General features: G+C 43.3%; 1 protein-coding gene across 7 annotated transcripts in view; it reads right to left on the minus strand.

The window, feature by feature from the left end:
- YEATS2 (YEATS domain containing 2) overlaps positions 1-15,754 on the minus strand; it is a 109,892-nt gene that overhangs the window by 93,852 nt on the left and 286 nt on the right. Inside the window, exon 1 of one of the 7 annotated variants that reach the window (XM_030931457.1) lies at positions 15,712-15,735. The exons of 4 other annotated variants lie outside the window; for them this stretch is intronic. The gene's annotated coding sequence lies outside the window, so the exon portion shown is untranslated. Of the gene's footprint in view, positions 1-3,774; positions 3,795-15,626; positions 15,736-15,754 lie in introns of those variants that run through there. 2 more of the 7 variants (XM_030931451.1, XM_030931460.1) reach the window with 2 other exon arrangements.

Raw genomic sequence — 15,754 nt, forward strand, 5'->3', positions numbered from 1 at the left:
AAGATATAAGCAACACAGTTAAAGGCTCAATAAATAACTGATTACACAAATCCTTTCTCTGGTACTTAGCAGGTATCACTATTACTGATCATTATTAAAATAAACACAAATCTATAGACTTATATTAAACTAATCAACAAGTCTGCAATATGGTAAACAAGTCCTAGGTATACAAGTCTTTGAATAAAACAATCTCATTTAAAAAAAAAAATGCCATAAATCCTCTAGACCTTCATTGTCCCAGTACATTAGCCACTAGCCTCATGGGGCTATTTAAATTAAAATTTAAAAAAATTTAAAATTCTGGGCCAGGCGTGGTGGCTCATGCCTGTAATCCCAGCACTTTGAGAAGCAGAAGTGGGTGGATCATGATGACAGGTGTTCGAGACCAGCCTGGCCAATATGGTGAAACCCCGCCTCTACTAAAACTACAAAAATTAGCCACGCGTAGTGGTGGGCGCCTGTAGTCCCAGCTACTCGGGAGCTGAGGCAGGAGAACTGCTTGAACCTGGGAGGCAGCAGTTGCAGTGAGCCAAGATTGCGCCACTGCACTCCAGTCTGGGCGACAGAGCAAGACTCCATCTCAAAAAAATATGTGCTCGAGAGTCACCTTGGCTAGCAGCAACTACATTGTTCAGTGTAGATACAAAACATTCACATCACTGCACAAGTTTACTGGATAGTGCTCCTCTTGCAAAATGCTTCATTAAGCACTGATACATACTTCATGAGTCAGTTTCAGAAATAACATCCAGACCAGTGCTGTCCAATAAAAATATAACATGAGCCATATACAGAATTTAAATTTTCTAGCAGCCAGGTTTCTGACTGACTGACTGACTGAATGAATGATTGATTGATTTGAGACGTAGTCTCACTCTATTGCCCAGGCTGAAGTGCAATGGTGCAATCTCGCTCACAGCAACCTCCGCCAACCGGGTTAAAGCAATTCTCCTGCCTCAGCCTCCTGAGTAGCTAAGATTACAGGCATGCACCACCACACCCAGCTAATTTTTGTAATTTCTGTACCGACAAGGTTTCACCTTGTTGGCCAGGCTAGTCTCAAACTCCTGACCTCATGATCCGCCTGCCTTGGCCTCCCAAAGTTCTGGGATTACAGGTGTGAGCCACTGCACCCAGCCGCAGCCACATTTGAAAAAGTAAAGTGAAATGGGTGAAACTAATTTTAACAATACATTTTACCTAACCGATATATCCAAAATATTATCATCCCAACAATATAATTGATATAAATAAATTAGCAATGAGATTTTACGTTCCTGTATTTTTACCAAGTTGTTAAAATCTGGTGTGTATTTTACACTTACAGGACATCTTAATTTGTATTAGTGATCAGGCATGGTGGCTCACGTCTGTAATCCCAGCATGTTAGCAAGCTGAGGCAGGCGGATCATTTGAGGTCAGGAGTTCCAGACCAGCCTGGCCAACATGGTGAAACCCCACCTCTACTAAAAATACAAAAATTTGCTGGATGTGGTGGCGGGCTCCTGTAATCCCAGCTACTCAGGAGACTGAGGCAGGAGAATCGCTTGAACCGGGGAGACATAGGTTGCAGTGAGCTGAGATCACGCCACTGCACTCTGGCCTGGGCAATAAGACTGAAACTCTCTCTCAAAAAAAAAATTATATTAGTATTAGCCACAATCCTAAGGCTCAATAACTACTTGTGGCTGGTGGCTCCTTTTCTTCGCAGCCTGGACCTATTGATTACGATAAGGAAACAGGTTCAGGGTAGTTAGATCTTCCCTTACAGTGTTAATCTATGAAAGAGACCAGAATAGCTCTCTGATTTCCAAACCTCTGCTCTACCACTAAGGAAGATTACCTAGCCAAAGGCAGAATTACTGAGGTAACAGCATGTTTTAAAATAAAATTAGGCTGGGTGTGGTAACTCACGCCTGTAATCCTGGCACTCTAGGAGGCTCAGGCAGGCGGATCACCGTAGGTCAGGAGTTTGAGACCAGGCTGGCCAACATGGTGAAACCTCGTTTCTACTAAAAATACAAAAACAAAAATAGACGGACATGGTGGCTTGTGCTGGTAATCCCAGCTATTCAGGAGGCTGAGGCATGAGGATTGCTTGAACCCAGGAGGCAGAGGCTGCAGTGAGCCGAGATCATGCCATTGCACTCCAGTACGGGTGACAAAGCAAGACTCCATCTCAAAACAACAACAACAACAACAACAACAACAACAACAACAACAACAACACATACACACACAATTTAAAAGTCCCTCAGCCCTTAGTCCAGTTCTTTCACCCATCTCAAAAACAGACTCACTTGATTCAGCTAGGAGAGTGGCTCACTATGTAATGTTACTCATGAAGTCCCACATCTGAGAGAAAACTTTTCCTACAGCTGTTATACGGTATAATATCGTTAACCTTAAAAATAGTCTAAAACCCCCAGCATTTATAAACATCTTGAATCAAGCCATTTAATGTTTGTTCATATTCATCTGTTACCTGCTATAATTCAGAATATAAATGAATATTTTTGGACAGACCCAGAACCCAACTATTATGTTCTATGTTTAAAGCTTTTAAAAAGTAAAAGTAAGGTCTTCTTGTTTCTTCAGCCTTCTCCATTTGGTCTGCAATTAATTTTAGACAGCCTCAGAAAATCTTGGGCTGTTACATAAAGAAGACAACCTTAAAAAATTAAATAAACTTGGCCGGGCGCGGTGGCTCAAGCCTGTAATCCCAGCACTTTGGGAGGCCGAGACGGGCGAATCACGAGGTCAGGAGTTCGAGACCATCCTGGCTAACACGGTGAAACCCCGTCTCTACTAAAAAATACAAAAAGCTAGCCGGGCGAGGTGGCTGGCGCCTGTAGTCCCAGCTACTTGGGAGGCTGAGGCAGGAGAATGGCGTAAACCCGGGAGGCGGAGCTTGCAGTGAGCTGAGATCCGGCCACTGCACTCCAGGCCGGGCGACAGAGGGAGACTCCGTCTCAAAAAAAAACAAAAAAAAAAAATTAAATAAACTTAATTTATTCTCCCTTATTGCAGACAGGAATCTAAAAACACTTAATTACACATAAACCTAGAATCAGAGCTGGATATAGCCCAGCAGATACCTAAACTCGTCCTTGTACCATCCTATTTCCTCAGTGGGCACCTGTCTTCCACAGTTTGCCAAGAGTCTTATGAGATTATCTACAAAGATAAGTCCCAGACCAGCATCATCTTCACTTATCCATTCTACAGACTTTATAGTCTGTATATTCTTATCCCACCTCCCAAGTAATCTCAAGAATAATGGTGGCTCCCACTAAAATGGCTGGGGATCCTTGAAGTTATTTTTATTTTATCCTCACTTAAGAGACTTAAAAACAAAAAACAAAAAACGTCTCTTTGACTTTTGCTGTAAAACTGGAAGATGAGGAAGAGAAAAGAGAGGAATTTGGGGAGGGGGTGGACAGAAAGGAAGAAACCAAAAATGAGTTCATTTGTGCTGCCAAGATAATTCATTTTTCATGCAGCCTTTAGAAAAAAGCTTTTCTTGTCACATGTGGGCACATATCTGAGCTTCTTATAAACATGTTTAAGAGGATTTAGCTCTGTACTGGGCATTTCAAAATAATCCAGGTCTGCTCTGTCACACAAGAATAACACTGTGTAATGTGTACATGTCACATGCAAGTAAATACTAGCTAGCTAAGACTAGGCACATCTGCTGAGGCATGCTCTCATGCTGATCTAATACATATGTGAACGGAATGTGTAACAAATGACCAATGATAATATTACCTTCTGGACTCTTCTTGTCTGACTTGCAGATTTTATGAAAAGGAAACATGAGCAGTTGTTAGATATGGTCAATTCAACTTTGAAACAAGATGTCCAGCTAACTCTCTTTAGGTTCTGAATCAGCTGAAATAGAAAATACTGAGATGGTACTATGAACTGTTTGGAAAAAAAATCTGTTACCATACACAATTTGACTGTGAGAAAGAATTTTCTCTATACTCTGAGACAAAAACTGAATACGGAAATAAATGTAATGCTGAGACTAAAATAAGACTACTGTCATCCATTTCTCCAATTTAAACTTTTTATCTCATCAAAACAGCCTCATTACAAAAAGTAAATGTGGGCAAGATGCTCAGGCCTGCAATCTCAGCACTTTGGGAGGAAACAGATGGATCACTTGAGGTTAGGAGTTTGAAACCCACCTGGCCAACATGGTGAAATCCCGTCTCTACCAAAAACACAAAAATTAGCCGGCTGTGGTAGTGCCTGCCTATAGTCCCAGCTACTCTGGAGGCTGAGGCACAAGAATCGCCTGAACCTGCGAGGAGGTTGCAGTGAGCCGAGATCGCGCCACTGTGCACCAGCCTGGGAGGCAGAGACTTTGTCTCATAAAAAGAGTAAATGCTGTCAATTTATAGAACATAAATGATTGTTTCCATAAAGAGCACAAGAAAACAAAGCTTTATAGAAGTAAATGCTATCAATTAAAACATATCTTATCCATTCAAATAACATAACCAAGTCTGAGTTTTTAATAAAGGTTAGAAACCAAAAAGAAAACCAAACTTTTCTTTTTTTTGAGACAGAGCCTCACTTCTGTTGCCCAATCTGGAGTGCAACGGCACGATCTTGGCTCACTGCAACCTCCACCTCCCGGGTTCAAGTGATTCTCCTGCCTCAGCCTCCCGAGTAGCTGGGATGACAGGTGCATGCCACCATGCCCAGCTAATTTTTTGTATTTTTAGTAGAGACGGGGTTTCTCCATGTTGGTCAGGCTGGTCTTGAACTCCTGACCTCAGGTAATCTGCCCGCCTCGGTCTCCCAAAGTGCTGGGATTATAGGCGCATGAGCCACTGTGCCTGGCCTAAACCTTCAAGCTATTCTCCTGCCTCAGGTGTCTGAGTAGCTAGGACTACTGGTGTGTGTCACCACTCTCGGCTAATTTTTTTTATTCTTAGAAGAGACAAGGTTTCACTATGTTGGCCAGGCTGGTCTCGAACCTCTGACTTTGTGATCCACTCGCCTCGGCCTCCCAATGTGCTGGGATTACAGGTGTGAGCCACCACGCCCAGCCAAAAAAAATTTTTTTAGAGACAGAGTCTCACTCTGCCATCCAGACTGGAGTACAGTGGCACAAGCATAGCTCAATGCAACCTAGGACTCCTGGGCTCAAGTGATCTTCCTGTCTCAGCCTCCCAAGTAGCTGGGACTACAGGTGTGTGCCCATACCTACTAATCTTTTTTTGAGGAGTTGGGGCTCTTACTATGTTGCCCAGGGTGGTCTTGAACTTCTAGCCTCAAGAGATCCTCTGGCCTTAGTCTTCCAAAGTGCTGAGATTTGTAAGCCACCACCTCTGGCCCCACACAAAATATTTAATGTTTTATACTTTAAAATAAACCCAAGAGAAAAATAATTTTGAAAAGAAAATTGTATGATAAAAACCATAAAGATGATGTCAAGGTAGTGACTGGAAACTTGAAGTCTTAGCCCTCGAGTCAGGGAAGATGTAGAACCCTAGAAGCCAGTCCCAGAACTCTACCATTCTGTTTTGCAAACACATCATTTAAGATGTGGCCAACAACATGGTGAAATCCTATCTCTACTAAAAATACAAAAATTAGCTGGACGTGGTGGCATGTGCCTGTAGTCCCAGCTACTAGGGAGGCTGAGTCAGGAGAATTGCTTGAACCCAGGAGGCAGAGGTTGCAGTGAGCTGAGATCATGCCACTGCACTCCAGCCTGGTGACAAAGCAAGACTCCATCTCATAAAAATAAAGAAAAAAAAACAGTCAATTCTTGAGAAAGGAGTAAAATATGGTAAACTAGACACTTGAAAGATTTGCTGTATATCATATGAGGTATCTTCTCAATAATTCTATGTGCCTCACATCATTTGAATATCAGAACCACTGAACTTTGGGCTCTCACTCAAGACTTTTCCCATCTGGTTTAAAGGTGGGGAGGGGAGGCTGGGCGCGGTGGCTTACGCCTGTAATCTCAGCACTTTGGGAGGCCGAGGTGGGCGGATCACGAGGTCAGGAGTTGGAAACCAGCCTGACCAACATGGTGAAACCCCATCTCTACTAAAAACATAAAAAAATTAGCTGGGCGTGGTGGCATGTGCCTGCAATCCCAGCCACTCAGGGCAGGAGAATTGCTTGAATCCAGGAGGCGGAGGTTGCAGTAATCTGAAATTGTACCACTGCACTCCAACCTGGGTGACAGAGTGAGACTTTGTCTCAAAAAAAAAAAAAAAAAAACGTGGGGAAGGGGAATCGTATGATCATTTTCCATCTGCTTCCATACACACGGGCATTCTTAAGATGCTGATAATCATTTTATAGTTCCCGGCCCTGTCCTTTCTATAGTCTTTTTTTTTTTTTTTTTTTTTTTTTTTTTTGAGACGGAGTCTCGCTCTGTCGCCCAGGCTGGAGTGCAGTGGCCGGATCTCAGCTCACTGCAAGCTCCGCCTCCCAGGTTCACGCCATTCTCCTGCCTCAGCCTCCCGAGTAGCTGGGACTACAGGCGCCCGCCAGGTCGCCCGGCTAGTTTTTTGTATTTTTAGTAGAGACGGGGTTTCACCATGTTAGCCAGGATGGCCTTGATCTCCTGACCTCGTGATCCGCCCGTCTCGGCCTCCCAAAGTGCTGGGATTACAGGCTTGAGCCACCGCGCCCGGCTTCTATAGTCTTAAAACAAAATATATTCTCCTTTGTAAACAAGACAACCAGTGTTCCTTTATTAATATCTGAATAAGACTCTACAATCCATTTTCCATTAGCCAATGAGACATTTCAAAAATGTCTCAAAAATCCAAACCAGAAGAATGGACAAACAAATCGTGGTATACTCAATGAACTCTTGATGCAGGCAACAACAGAAACGAACCTCAAAATAATTATGGCAAGCCAAAGAAGGCAAACACAAGAGTACAAGCTAAATTATCCCACTTAAGTTCTAGAACAGACAAATTAAACTAAAGTGAAAGAAATGAGAACCATGGTTGGGGGTGTGGTGTTGGGGACTGACTGGAAAGAGGAATGAAGGCTTTTTCTGGAGTGACAGAAATATTTTATTCAGGTTGGGTATTCCTTACCCAAAATGCCTGGGACCAGAACTGTTTCAGATTTCATACTATTTTGGATTTTGGAATATTTGCATATACATAATAAAATATCTTTGGGAAGGAACCCAAATCTGAACATGAAATTCATTTACGCTTCATAAATACCTTACACACAGAGCCTGAAGGTAATTTTATACAACACTTTACATAATTCAAAACATAACGCAAAGTTTTGAGTATGTTTTAATTGTGAGCAGTCACAAGGTAAGGTGTGAAATTTTCCATTGTGGCATCATGTTGGTGCTTAAGAAGTTTCAGATTTTGAAGTATTTAAGATTCAGATTTTTGGATTACTGATGCTCCATCTAACCTTTTTTATTTATTTATTTATTTTTGAGATGGAGTTTAGCTCTTGTTGCCCAGGCTGGAGTGCAATGTCGTGATCTCGGCTCATGGCAACCTCCGCCTCCCAGGTTGAAGCGATTCTCCTGCCTCAGCTTCCTGAGTAGCTGGGACTACAGGCGCCCGCCACCACGCCTGGCTAATTTTTTCATATTTTTAGTAGAGATGGGGTTTCACCATGTTAGCCAGCATGGTCTTGATCTCCTGACCTCGTGATCCGCCCGCCCCAGCCTCCCAAAGTGCTGGGATTACAGGCGTAAGCCACCATGCCCGGCCATAAATGAAGATTAACTAAAATATCTGCCAAAATATAAATGCCCACAGGGAACATAACTACTACCTTACATTAGTTTTCATCATTAATCTATGTGTTGATATTGCTACATCTTCAAAGGCCCTTTAGCTAAATATTTAAAAGAATGTGCAAAGTTATTATACACAGACACATGCAAACAAAAAGACAGTAGGCAAGGCAATATTAATAACAGAATTCAAGGCAAAAAAACATGATAAAGATGATATTATTTAAAGGCACAATCACAAAAACACATCTTAAACTATACATCCAACAATATAGTATCAAAATACATACACACACACAAACAGAAAAAGGAAAGTTTAAGAAATCACACATCTGTATATAAAATTTAAAAGATTAAGACAACATATAAAAATAGATGACAGGCCAGGCATGATGGCTCACGCTTGTAAACCCAGCACTTTGGGAAGTTGAGGCAGGTGACTCACTTGAGCTCAAGAGTTCAAGAACAGCCTGGGCAACAGGGCAAAACCCCGTCTCTACAAACAATACAAAAATTAGTTAGGAGTAGTGGCGAGCACCTGTACTCCCAGCTACTTGGGCAGCTGAGGTAGGAGGATTCCTTGAGCCCAGGAGACAGAGCCTGCAGTAAGCTGAGATCACGCCACTGCACCTCCAGCCTGGGTGACAGAGCCAGACTCTGTCTCAAACAAAACAAACACTACAAACAAAAAAGATGATACAGAAATATATCTGGTAGTTGGCCGGGCGCGGTGGCTCAAGCCTGTAATCCCAGCACTTTGGGAGGCCGAGACGGGCGGATCACGAGGTCAGGAGATCAAGGCCATCCTGGCTAACATGGTGAAACCCCGTCTCTACTAAAAATACAAAAAACTAGCCGGGCGAGGTGGCGGGCGCCTGTAGTCCCAGCTACTCCGGAGGCTGAGGCAGGAGAATGGCGTAAACCCGGGAGGCGGAGCTTGCAGTGAGCTGAGATCCAGCCACTGCACTCTAGCCTGGGCGACAGAGCAAGACTCCGTCTCAAAAAAAAAAAAAAAAAAAAAAAGAAATATATCTGGTAGTTAACAAGCCAGATTTAACAAATACACACAACTCTGAACCCAACAGAAAAAAATCTTTTAAAAATATCTATGAAAGTTCATTAAGGTCAGATGCAGTGGCTCATGCCTGTAATCCCGGCATTTTGGGAGTCCGAGGCAGGTGGATCACTTGAGTCCGAGGCAGGCAGTTTGAAACCAGTCTGGCCAATGTGGTAAAACCCCCTCTCTACTAAAAATACAAAAATTCGCTGGGCATGGTGGTGGATACGTATAATCCCAGCTACTTGCGAGGCTGAGGCAGGAGAACTGCTTGAACCCAGGAGGTGGAGGTTGCAGTGAGGCGAGATCACGCCACTGCACTCCAGCCTGGGCAACAGAGTGAGACTCTGTCTCAAAAAAAAAGTTCATAAAATGTAAATCATATAAGAAGATATGAAGAAAGTCTCAATTACTGCAAAATGTAGAAATATTACAGCCACATTCTGATCTTAATAAAAATTTATATTAACTCACCATTATATGGAAAATAAGACACTCTTCTAATAACTCATGACTCAAAGAAGAAATTAAAAGTAAAATAACAAAACTATTTAAAAACTAACAACGTTGAGAACACAGTATCTCCAAACCTATGGAAATGTGGTCAAAAGTCACCATCAGAGGAAAATGGCAGACCAGCTTTCACTGCAAATACACATACAAATCCAATCCAGCAGGGTATTCAAAGCATAATGCATCATAACCGGAAAGTTTTATTGCCAGCAACAAAAAAAGAAACAAGCAGAATGAACAAAGGCTAAATCCTAAAACCAAAGATCCAGAATGAAGGTGATTTGTACTACACAAGCCGACTGCTGGAGCTTTAGAAAGCTTTTTTTTTTTTTTTTTTTTTTGAGATGGAGTCTCACTGCATTGCCCAGGCTGGATTGCAGTGGTGCGGTATCGGCTCACTGCAACCTCTGCCTCCCAGGTTCAAGTGATTCTCCTGCCACAGTCTCCTGAGTAGCTGGGACTACAGGCATCTGCCACCACACCTGGCTAATTTTTTTTTTTTTTTTTAACTAGAGACAGGGTTTCGCCAGGCTGGTCTTGAACTCCTGACCTCAGGTGATCCGCCTGCCTCAGCCTCCCAAAGTGCTGGGATTACAAGCACAAGCCACCACGCCTGGCCCCTTTAGGAACATTTTAATGAAACTGACTTTCAATAATCCAAATACATATGATCCATTTCATGAATTCTATTTTGAAAACTAAATACGGCAGCAGCTTCACCCCAACACCATCTATGCTTCCTAAAGACTGCTCAATGTACACTCTAAGAATATATATTCATTTTAATATTATACTGAGAAAATCATTAGGCATGCAGAAGCCCTACAAAAAGAACCAAAATGTGTATTTCAATGTCAATTTAAATTTCTCCACCTATTTAAACATTACTGACGATACCGTCACCTCCCATTGATACAAAGAAATGAAAAAATAAAATACACCTGATCATCTTTCCCAAATTATGCTCATTTTATAACAAGCAATAAGAAGTTATCTGTTAGGCTGGTGCAAAAGTAAAAACCGCAACTACTTTTGCACCAACCTATGTTAAAGGAAAGACTCAGACCAAGGGAACTCTAGGAGAGAGAAGATTCTGTTCTGATTCTCGCCAGAGTTAGTACTGACAAAAAAAAAAAAAAGCTATGCTAATTAGACTAAGTCAGGTCTGACACACAAAACCTTTTGAATATGTTCCCATTTGTTGGTTAACATATCACTTTTTCTTTAACTCATCTGATACCCAAAACAAAAACAGGTCTTTATGTAAAAATAATCACAATTTTATACTGGACCTGAATGGTAAGAAGCTGAGAGGTCTGGTCATTAGGACTGATATGATGTGGGACATTTCTAATATGACATGTAAAGAGCTGAGCAAAAGACAGCTGAGCTCAAAAACACTGTCTCATTATTTCAGTCTTACATATTTCCAGGTCAAAAACATCAACTTTCCTATAAATAAAATGGCTTTAAGACTATACAATTTGCTAATATGGTCAGGCCCCAGAATCCATTCTGGCCAGCACTCTGTCTACAACCTTGCAAACTAGCACACAGAAGAGTGTAGGATAAAACAGCTCTTCTAAATTATCCATGCCACTGCTTCTATCCATTAATGCACCTGGACAGCTGACTTTAGGTAACTTTTATCATTCCTTTTTTTTTTTTTTTTTTTTGCGACAGTCTTGCTCTGTCACCCAGGCTGGAGTGCAGTGGCGCAATCTCGGCTCACTGCAACCTCTGCCTCCCGGGTTCAAGAAATTCTCCTGTCTCAGCCTCCCGAGTAACTAGGACTACAGGCACACACCACCACACCTGGCTAATTGTTTTGTATTTTTAGCAGAGACGGGGTTTCACCATATTGGTCAGGCTGGTCTCAAACTCCTGACCTCTGGTGATCCACGCACCTCAGCCTCCCAAAGTGCTGGGATTACAGGCCTAAGCCACCACGCCCAGCCACTTTTACCATTCCTTTACCCTACTGGTTCAACATACTTTTTCTGGAAGAATGAGGCATGTGGGATGTTTAAGGGTTTTGAGATTTTTAAGGTAAATTCTTTTTTTTTTTTTAATTTTTTGAGACAGAGTCTCACTCTGTTGCCCAGGCTGGAGTGGAATGGCACAATCTTGGTTCACTGCAACCTCTGCCTCCCGTGTTCAAGTGATTCTCCAGCCTCAGACTCCCAAGTAGCTGGGATTACAGGCACACACCACCACACCCAGCTAATTTTTGTATTTTTAGTAGATATGGGGTTTCACCAGGTTGGCCAGGCTGGTCGCGAACTCTCGACCTCAGATGATCTGCCCGCCTCGGCCTCCCAAAGTGCTGGGACTACAGGTATGAGCCACCGCGCCTGGCCTGAAGCAGACTGTTTCCATATCGTCTGTCCTGTGGTAGTTAGGGGGGAAAAAAAGCTTTCAAACGCTGGAGTTTACTTCATGGATGAGTCGGAATTTGATTCTTGAAAGATGAAGAGCATTTTAGTAAGCGGAGAAGGTAGAGGTGAAATATGAGCCCACTGGAAAGTAATTGTGAGATGTTCAGGCATGTGAACTTTGATGACTGCAGCCATGGAGAGGTAGAACTAGTTCTAGGGAAGGGCTGTTTATCCTGCTTGTCTGAGGAGTGACCTGTGGGGGAAACTGTTAAGTGACTGTAAGGAAAGCTGAGGGTGAGGAGAATGCAGTGGGGGGGCACTTCAACTTTACCCGCAGTGCTTTTAATGGCGATTGTTATGTATTTTGTTTTCAAGTTTTAATTTGAGAGTGTGGATACACTTTTTTAATTGAAATATAATTCACATAACTTAAAACGTACTGTTTTAGGCCAGGCGTGGTGGCTCATGTGCCTGCAATCCCAGCACTTTGAAAGGCCAAAGCAGGACTGCTTGAACCCAGGAGTTTAAGACCGGCCTGGACAACATAGGGAGACCTTGTCTCTACTGAAAAATAAAAAGAAAAAAATTAGCTGGGCATGGTGGTGTGTACCTGTAGTCCTAGCTACTCGGTAGGCTGAGGTGGGAGGATCACTTGAGCCCAGGAGTTCAAGGCTGCAATGACCTATGGTTGCATCACTGCACTCCAGCCTGGGCAACAGAGACAGACCCTGTCTCAAAAAACATATATATTGACCGGCCAGGCCCGGTGGCTCAAGCCTGTAATCCCAGCACTTTGGGAGGCCAAGGCAGGCAGATCACGAGGTCAGGAGATCGAGATCATCCTGGCTAACATGGTGAAACCCTGTTGCTAATAAAAATACAAAAAAAAAAAAAAAGAGCCAGGCATGGTGGTGGGTGCCTGTAGTCCCAGCTACTCAGGAGGCTGAGGCAGGAAAAGGCGTGAACCCAGGAGGCGGAGCTTGCAGTGAGTCGAGATAGCGCCACCACACTCCAGCCTGGGCGACAGAGCAAGACTCCGTTTCAAAAAATATATATATATATACACACACACACATACATGCACACACACACACACCACTTAAAAATGTGCAATTCAGTGGATTTCAATATATTTACAAAGTTGCACAACAATCACCACTACCTAATTCCATAATGTTTTCATCACTCCAAATAGCAACCGCTTACCTCTTAAGTGTCACTCTCAACTCTCCTCTCCCTTCAACTCCTGGCAACTACTTTTTGTGTCGATAAACTTGCCTGTTTCTGGACATTTCATATAAATAGAATCATACAGCACGTGGCTTTTTGTATCTGCTTTTTTTTTTTTTTTTTTGAGATGAAGTCTCCCCCTGTCGCCAAGGCTGGAGTGCAGTGGTGCGATCTCCACTCGCTGCAACCTCCACCTCCCAATTTCAAAGCAATTCCCCTGCCTCAGCCTCCCAAGTAGCTGGGATCACAGGCCTGGGCAACAGACTGAGATTCTGTCTCAAAACAAAACAAAACAAAACAAAAAGAAAAAAAAGAAAAAATATGCTTCATAAGTCTTGTTTTCTGTGAGAAAACTGCATCAACTCCCACCATCTACTGGGTATCATGATAGAAAACAGACTGAAAGCAGAGCAGGACCAAAGGCAGGGAGATGCGGAACAATCCAAGAATGTGGCAATGAACATTCAAATAAAAATCCATGGTTGATGAGAAGAGGACAGGACCAACTATTTCTGAAAATCGATCCTAAGGAAATACGGAGCAATGTACATCATACGTGGGCTGCACTCAGATATCTACAACGTAAATGTTAGTTCTCCTCTTCCTATGGATTTTATAATAAAAAATAACCCACCGCAAACTATCATGCATCCAGTGAATGAACATGAAGCATTGGAAACTGAAAAACATGTGGGGAGAGCTCTGAATGCTGTATGTCAAGCTACCTATTTTTAATATCTAAAGAACCTTTGACAATCAATTAGGAAATAATAAAAGATGCCAGAGAACAAGAAAAGAAATTCGCAAATAGCCAACAAATGTGAAAAAAATGTTCAAACATACTAGTAATCAATAAATGAGAAAAACACAAGACACCATTTTTCATCGATCCAGTTTAGTTTTGAGGCAGATGGAAATACGGGCACTTTTTTTCTAATTTGCACTCATTAGTTTCATTTCCTCACATCCCATTAAACTATTCTAGTCTGGTTCCCACCTCCCACTTCCAGAACTATAGACAGGAAGACCAATGACCAAAACCAATGACCTCCGTGTTGCCAAATCCAATTGACAACTTTAATGAACATCTCAGAAGCCCCGATAAAAGGACCAATTCAACATCTTCCAGAAATACCTCTTTTGGCTGCCATGATACCAGGTTTTTCTCCTACCTCACTTGCTGTTTCCTGTGTCCTTTCCTCAACCTTCTTCCTCTGCCAGACCCAGAGGTATTTTGAGTGTCTGAGCCCCTTTCACTTCTTCTTCACTCTTCCCCTCAGTGATCTCACACGGCACCATACCTTTGAATATCATCTATGTACTGATCACTCCAATTTTTTTTTTTTTAAGAGACGGTGTCCTGCCTTGTAGCCAAGGCTGGTCTAGAACTTCTGGGCTCAAGCGACCGGCCTCGGCCTCCCAAAGTGCTGGGATTACATGTGTGAGCACTGCGCCCAGCCACTCCGATTTTTATCTCTAGCTCTAGCCTCTCTCTTCCTTGAGTTCCAGCCCTCTACATCCAACTGCCTCAACACACCGACTTCATAACTAATATGCATCTAAAATTTAATACATCCAAAATAGATTTCGATATTTTTCCCACCTCAAATTTCTCTCTTCTATTCTTCATCTCAGTAAACGGCACCACCATTCACTCAGGTGCTCAAAACAAAAATCAAAAAAGCAAAGACTCCCACCATTCCCTCACCAATTCATTTCCAAGTCTTGTTCATTCTACCTTCAAAACACTTAAAAATCTGTTTACACTTCCCCATCTCCCTGCCATGGGCCTAGTCTAAGCTACTGCAAAGAGCACAGTAACTGACCTCGTAGGTTCCTCCCCAGCCCTCTTCCTCTACATAGCAGTCAGATCATGCTACTCGCCTTCTCAAAACCTTCAAAGGCTTCCCGGAAAAACTAAACTCCTAATCAGGGCATCATCTGCCCTATCTTTTAAAGAGTATACACAAACAGGAATATACATCCAAGGGTAGTATCTCTAGACCGTAAAACTGCGGGCATTTTTCTCTTGTTTTGCTTGTATTTTTAAATTTTTCTACGCTGAATACTCTCTACTCATTAAGGGGAAATGATATTGCTGAATACTATATAATATTATGGCGCATTTTTTACATGTGAGCGAGAAACGGGAATGGAAAACGTGGGTCAACTCTGTAACTGCTGAAGGCTTAGATGAAAATACTAGCAAACATCAAACTAAAAAAATGATGTGTCAGGCCTATAAGATCGCTGATGGCATTTCTCTTCCTCTGCTTTCCACTTCTTAACATAACCACATTCATGATGGGGAGAACCTCATTGTCTTCTGCAGTCTGGCCACAGCCCTCCAAGCCAGCCTTTCCCGCAGGAGTCCTCACTTTCCGAGGCTTCCACTCCGCCCCGCACTGCCCGCAGCTCCGGCGCGTTGGCCCCGGCCCCCTCCCTGGAACCCCAAGCCTCTCAAACCCCTCCCCTCCATCCCGGGAGGGCCGGTGGGTATGGCGACAGGTTGGAGGGGCATTCCAGGATCCTTTCGGTAAAACCACGACTTTCTGGTCCTGGGGCCAAATCTTGCCTCCAAGGCCAAGAGCTTAACATCCTGAAACCTCCGGCCGCTGTGGCTCGGGAACCCGCATTCCCTCAGCGGAGCGCCCTGCTGAAGAGGAAGCCCCCAACTCACGTTCCAATTCCACGCTCCCCCTTCTGCGGCTCCCCGGCCCGCACCTGGGATCCTCCCTGCCCTCCCCTCAGGCCCGGGGCCTCACCGGGTCCCGCCGCGGCGCAGCCGGCCGAAGGGGGAGGGGCGCG

Source organism: Rhinopithecus roxellana, chromosome 1 (genome assembly GCF_007565055.1).
Source record: "Rhinopithecus roxellana isolate Shanxi Qingling chromosome 1, ASM756505v1, whole genome shotgun sequence".
In the NCBI taxonomy this organism is placed as follows: Eukaryota; Metazoa; Chordata; class Mammalia; order Primates; family Cercopithecidae; genus Rhinopithecus; species Rhinopithecus roxellana.